Below are 6,415 nucleotides of genomic sequence, written 5' to 3' on the forward strand. Positions count from 1 at the left end.
CCATAGACTTACAAAAGAAAGTGGTTTCTGTAAGTCCTCCATTATGCATGGGACTTTAACTAACAAAGGATTTGCTCATGACTCCGTGGGTTGGCAGTCTGGACCAGGCTCAGTGGAAACAGCTTGTGTCCATCTCCCATTTGCAATCAGCTGTGGTGAAAGGCCTCCCTCCTGTGGCTGCTTGCTGGCTATAGGCAAGGGGAGTGGAAGTAATTGGGCCACATACCCTCTCATCTTCTAAGGCTGGCCGGGTTGCCCCCATGGTAGTCTCAGAGTCCCGAGTCCCTGGAGCAGTAAGCCCTCATGCGCAAGGCCTTTTCAAGCTTTGACCTTTTCTCATTGACCAAAGCAAGTCACAAGGCTCAGCCCGGATTCCAGGGACTCAGATATTGATGAGGGAAGCTGCAAAATCACATTGCAAGAGGGGTGAGTATACAGGAATGGGAGGTATTCGAGATCACTACTGTAAAATACCTACCTCAGTTTGTTTTCCTCTCATGTCAAAAACTCTGGGGAGCCAACTGGAAAAAACCTCAATGACCAAAGTTGGAACAATTTGAGCGAAAACATAAAGTTGTTTTGAGTTATAACCCAAAGAATAAAGTAAATATCTCTGAGTCCATTCTGAAGCATGGATATATTCAGATATGATATTTATTGTATCAAATAAATGATTGAGTAAATTAGTAGATAGATGGATAGATGATAGATAGATAGATAGATAGATAGATAGATAGATGATAGATAGATAAAATAAATCTCTTGTGCAGAAAAATTCCAAGTAATTTATGTAAGATACTCCACCCTTAAGAAAGAGAAAAAAAAACTCCCCACGCCTTAGTGTGGGCTGCACATAGTGACCTGATTCCAAAGAGCACTGCATGGAAAGAAAGAAAAAAGAGTGACTTTACAGTAGAGAATCTGACAGTGATCAAAGTTCAGGTTCATACTAATAAGTCATGATGGCAGTATCTACCTTTGAGAGGATGTGAGAATAGCCACTTTATCTCTGAGGTCTTCCTCCCCAAACACATTCTTCTGGTCTAATCGTCAGAAAATCTTCAGACAAACCAGGCACAACATACCTGACCATTTCTCCTCAAAACTGTCTAGGTCATCAGAAACAAAAACAAAAAACCTGAGAAACTGTCATAGCCAAGAAAAGCCTAAGAAAAGATGACAACTAAATATAATGTGGTATCTTAGATAAGATCCTAAAACAGAAATAAAGGACATTTAGGAAAACCTGAGGAAATCTGAATGAAGTATGGAATTTTTTTTAGTTAATAATATGTAACAGTATTGGTTTTAATTGGTACCATACCAGTATAAGATGCTAATAATAGAGGAAACTGGATGTGGGCTACATAGAAACTCTGTGCTATCTTTGCAATAATTGTGTGAATCAAAAGCTATTGTAAAAAAATTAAAAGTGTATTAAAAAAGAAGTCTGAAAGACAAATCCAGGCCAGGACTGATGCAGTCTCTACGGTCTACGGTATGATCAACATCTCCCATTCTCTCTAGTTTCGCGTTGCTTCATTCTTACCTTGTGGCTTCATCCTCAAGATCAATTCTGGATCCAAAACGGCTGCTGGGGCTCCAGCCATAATGCCTGAGTCCCATGTAGGAAGAAGGAGAAAGAAGGGCGAGTCGGCTTTCTACCAGCTGCATCAGTGTCTTCCAAGGATATTTCCCAGAAACCTCACCTAACAACTTCGAACCATTGCCCATCAGTAGCTGCAAGAGAGGTTGAGAATGTAGTCTTCTCGGGGATCCCTGGGTGGCGCAGCGGTTTGGCGCCTGCCTTTGGCCCAGGGCGCGATCCTGGAGACCCGGGATCGAATCCCACGTCGGGCTTCCGGTGCATGGAGCCTGCTTCTCCCTCTGCCTGTGTCTCTGCCTCTCTCTCTCTCTCACTGTGTGCCTATCATAAATAAAAATAAAAATAAAAAAAGAGAATGTAGTCTTCTAACTGTATACATTGCAACTGAAATAAAATCAGGGTTTGGTCAACAAAGAAAAAGGAGAGAAGGGAATTCCATAGGAAACTGGCAGCCTTTCAGGTGCTCTTAGAATTCCATTTAGGGATGAGGAAAAAAATGAACTTTACAGAAATCGAGGGACTTGCCCATAGTGTGAGGACCAGGCAAGGATTTGCCCCCAGAAGTCATATCTCTTAAGCCCATGGCCTTAACTATGGAGGCACTGATGCTGCCACAGCGTCAGTGTAACAACATTAATTCAGCAATAAGGATGATGTTGCTTTGCTAAACCTGAATTGCCACTTGCAGTGTGAATGTGGGACACTCAGCCATGCTGCCATTTCTGTGGGTTCGTCACATGCTACTGCCCAACTCCATGTGCCAATGACATTATTCTCCCACTACCTGGCTCTATTTCACCCACAGTGAAAATTCCTTCCCACCCTCTACCTCTGCATCATCTGGCCTTCACTTAGCAGGAATTCATCTTTACATATCAAAGCCATCTCTGCCCTCTTCTCACCCCTCAGACCTGGCGACAGTGGTAGAGCACAGCAGTCAAGATCACAGGCTCTGGACTCAGCCTGAGTTCAAATCTTGGCTGTGCCCCTTGCTCGCTGTTGACCTTGTTGTAAGTTACATAACCTCTCTGTGCCTCAACTTCCTGATCTGTAAAATGGGGATAAATAGTCCCTATCTTATAGGGTTGTTGTGAGGGTGAAATGACTGCTACATGAAAAGTGCAAAGAACAGTGCCCGGCCCCAAATTAGTTCTCAGTAAATGTTATTCCATGGTGCCAACGTGATCTCAAGCCCAAATACAATCTCAGGTAGGACTCACCTGTGGCCATGCAGATGATACATGAGATGCTTGAGTTACATTTCTAGGGCTATCACCAAAATGAAATCAAACAATTTAAAAATCCCTCTAGAGAACTCCTTAACCACCATCCTCATAAGTCCCCATATATCAGCTTGAAAACACTGATTTAGAGCAAAAAGCATGGGAATTTGGGACTCCTGGGTGGCTCAGTGGTTGAGCGTCTACCTTTGGCTCAGGTCATGATCCTGGGGTCTTGGGATCAAGTCCCATATTGGGCTCCCAGCAGGGAGCCTGCTTCTCCCTCTGCCTGTCCCTGCCTCTCTCTATGTGTCTCATGAATAAATAAATAAAACCTTTAAAAAAAAAGATGGCATTTCAGATCTGGCTCAGATCATTCTGCCATGAACGTGTGGTGTGACATTGGAAAAGCCCCTGTCACTCTCCGGAATCAGTTTGCTTGGCAACCAAATGGGACATTGACACTATTGCAGAGCCAAATGTGACAATTACTTGTGATCTGTGACTTACTGGCAGGCCTGAGGTTCGTCTGGGGGAAACAGATTCTGCTACTAATTACGGAAGAGCTGCCTACTCCAAGAACTGCTCCCCTTCAGGGCTGGGATTTGAGGGACCCAGGAGCTCTCCAGTGTCTGTCCTAAACCTGCTGTGTGGCTCTAAGTAAAGCTCTCCCTCTCTCTGGTCCTGTTTCCCCATCTGCTCCTCGAGGTGTCCCTTGGTTCCATCCCACTGGACCACACAGGGAGGCTAAATGATTTGCCTAAAGTCACATGTGAAGAACCAGACTCTGATTCCAGTGCTCTTTCTGCACAGAAGTACCCCAAACTACCTGCATGGACCAGAGGGGTTACCACTCCATCCCACAGTCTGCCCTCAACACCCACTAAGGCTCTGTCCCCCTCAGTCACCACATTGGCCAAGGGGAGTTAGGTGACAAACATCAGAAAGTGACTAACCAAGAAGCCCAGCAGTGGATTTACAGGAAGGAGTCCCCAGAATGAGGAAAGAACAAGCCCCCAGCATGACTACTCAGGTATCTGTAGGGGCCCCAGTGGCAGAGCCTGTGGCTGTCCTCTCTAAGGCACTGGCCAGGATGACACATCTCCAACCACCCTCTGTCTGTACGCCTTCCATTTGAATGTCAAACTCCCAGGAGAGACTCTGACCTGCCCAGCCTGCAGTCAGGTGTCTGTACCATCAGGAAGTCAGTTGTGAGAGAGGCCAGCAGGCTTAATTCAAACGTGGTCAGTGGGGACATTGCAGTGATGTCCACTGATTTGTGCCTATGACACACATTCTCACCTCCAAGCATTTGCACAAAACTATTGCTAACCCTCTAGAGAAAAATGAGGCAATTCCCAGAACTGGGAACAGAAATGGATGTGCATTTTTGTTTCCCAAAACCTGCCTGGGGGTTTAGCATTTATAAACACTGTGATACTTGGGGACTGCTTTTAGATGGTGCAGGGCCAGAGAGTTGGGGGGGGGAAGAATGAGTTTTGTTTGACCAGAATATAAGCAGGCCTGGCCCAGCCCACAAATTTTTGGCTCCAAGGAAACTAAACTTCAGTCTCTAACCTGTTGCCCCTTCCAGCAGGCACTCAGAACAAAAATGATGATGATGATTTCATGTAATGGTAGGAATGATGACTAGCTCCATTTTACAGGTGAGAAGACTAAGGCTCAGAGGGCTTAAGTGACTTATCCAAGGTCACAGCTAGTTAGAGGCAGAACCAGCATTTGAATCCCAAAATGGCCAACTTTTAGAGCTACAAGGGCTCCCAAACACATTTAGGGCACAAGATCATTTGGCAAATGGGGAAATCAAGGCTCACAAGAAGGTAGAGTTTGGGGGCATGTACTTGTGCATCTACAGTGCCCCCATCAAGAGTTTCATGTACCTTAGCTCACGGACTATCTGGAGGAGAGCATTCCTGCTCCCAGTTTACAGATTGGACACTGCAGCTCAGCAAAGAGGCACCCCTTGACCAGAGTCCTGTTGCTGGTGAGTAGCAGGGCTTGGATCCTAACCATAGTCCCTCTGACCTAAGCCTGTGCTTTGTCCTTCTCACCTGGGATCTCAGATTTGGGCCTGGCTTCCGCTCCCTTGAGTCCTGTTCTGCTGTGGGGGTGAGAGCTCTGCCTCCTGGCCATCTGGCTTGGCCTAGCAGAGAGCCTGCCTGAGCTTGCTGCCCCAGGGGCTCAGGGCATTCAGTGGGTGGCCAGCAGCCGGCTCTCTGGGGGGCCAGTGCCCTGACGGGGGAGGTGTTGGCAGAGGGGCTAGTACCGCAGCCTCCCAGGAGACAAGAGGCTGGGCCTGGTGGGGCCTCTAATGCTGGGGCAGCTTCTGCTGCCTAATGGCATCTCCTTGCAAGAACCAGTGCTGAAGTGCTAGTGGTTCTCTGGGCCTCAGTTTCCCCATCTATACATGAGAAGGTTGGACTCATGGTTGCTAAGGACCTTTTTAGCTCTGAAATTGTAGGATTCTAGGATGCTTGTATCAGTCACCTATTGCTGAGTAAACATTATCACAAACATCATCACCAAAAACCACAACCTTACAGTTTCTGTAGATCAGAAGTCCAGGCATGGCATAGCTGGGGTCTCTACTCAGGGTCTCTCCAGGCTGAAATCCAGCAGTCAGCTGGGCTTTGTTCCTTTGTGAAGGCTCAGGGTCATTCGGGTGGCCAGCAAAGTTCAGGTCCTTGTGGTTGCCGGTCTGAGGCATACATTTCCTTGCTGGTTACTGGCTGGGGCAGGAGTCACTCTCAGCTCCTAGAGGGCACCTCAGATTCCATCACCCTTCATGTCCCCTTTCCCTCACCTCCCACATCCAATACTTGCCCTGTTGGCTCCACTTTCTGAGCAGACCCAGAATCTGACCATCCTCACCCTCTGCCCACTCTAGCCCAGTCTGGCTCCTTCATCTCCGGCCAGGACTGCTGCAGTACCCTCCTCATTGGCCTCCCTACTTCTTCCCTTACTGCTTGCAGCCCATTCTCCACTCAGCAGCCTGACATGGGAGAAGATGTTCAAATACAAGTCTGATCCCGTCCCACCTCTGCTCAGAAACCTCCCATGGGTTCTCAGGGTAAAAGCCAACGTCCTCACCATGACCTACAGGCCTCAGCCCATCCAGCCCTGTTACACACTGACCCTGCATTCTAGCCCTCTCTCCCTCACTTCATTCCCACCATCCTGGCCTCCACGCTGTTCCTCAAACACAGCAGGTACATCCTCTGCCCAGTTCCTCTGCTGACAACAGTCTTATCCATGAGGCTCCCCTTGCCTCTTTCCAGTCTCTACTGAAATGGTATCTGGTTGCTGAAGCCTGCCCACAATCCGGGATGCCTGGGTGGCTCAGGTCATGATCTTGGGGTCGGGCTCCCTGCTGAGCAGGGAGCCTGCTTCTCCCTCTCCCTCTCCCCCTGATCATGTTCTCTCTCCCTCAAATAAATAAATAAAATCTTTAAAAAATAAAAAATTAAAATTAAAAAACAAAAGCACAATCTATGCTTCTAATAAAGTTAAATATACACTTACCACCAGGCCCAGCAACTCTACTCCTAGGCCTTTGCCCAAGAGAAAT

General features: G+C 47.3%; 1 protein-coding gene across 1 annotated transcript in view; it reads left to right on the forward strand.

Annotated features, from left to right (window-relative positions):
• ANGPT4 (angiopoietin 4) overlaps nt 1-1,803 on the forward strand; it is a 59,369-nt gene extending 57,566 nt beyond the window's left edge. Inside the window, exon 10 of the mRNA XM_038571872.1 lies at nt 1,528-1,803. The gene's annotated coding sequence lies outside the window, so the exon portion shown is untranslated. The remainder of the gene's footprint in view (nt 1-1,527) is intronic.
• Nucleotides 1,804-6,415: the final 4,612 nt, after the last annotated feature.

This window comes from Canis lupus, chromosome 24 (genome assembly GCF_011100685.1).
Source record: "Canis lupus familiaris isolate Mischka breed German Shepherd chromosome 24, alternate assembly UU_Cfam_GSD_1.0, whole genome shotgun sequence".
Taxonomy (NCBI): domain Eukaryota; kingdom Metazoa; phylum Chordata; class Mammalia; order Carnivora; family Canidae; genus Canis; species Canis lupus.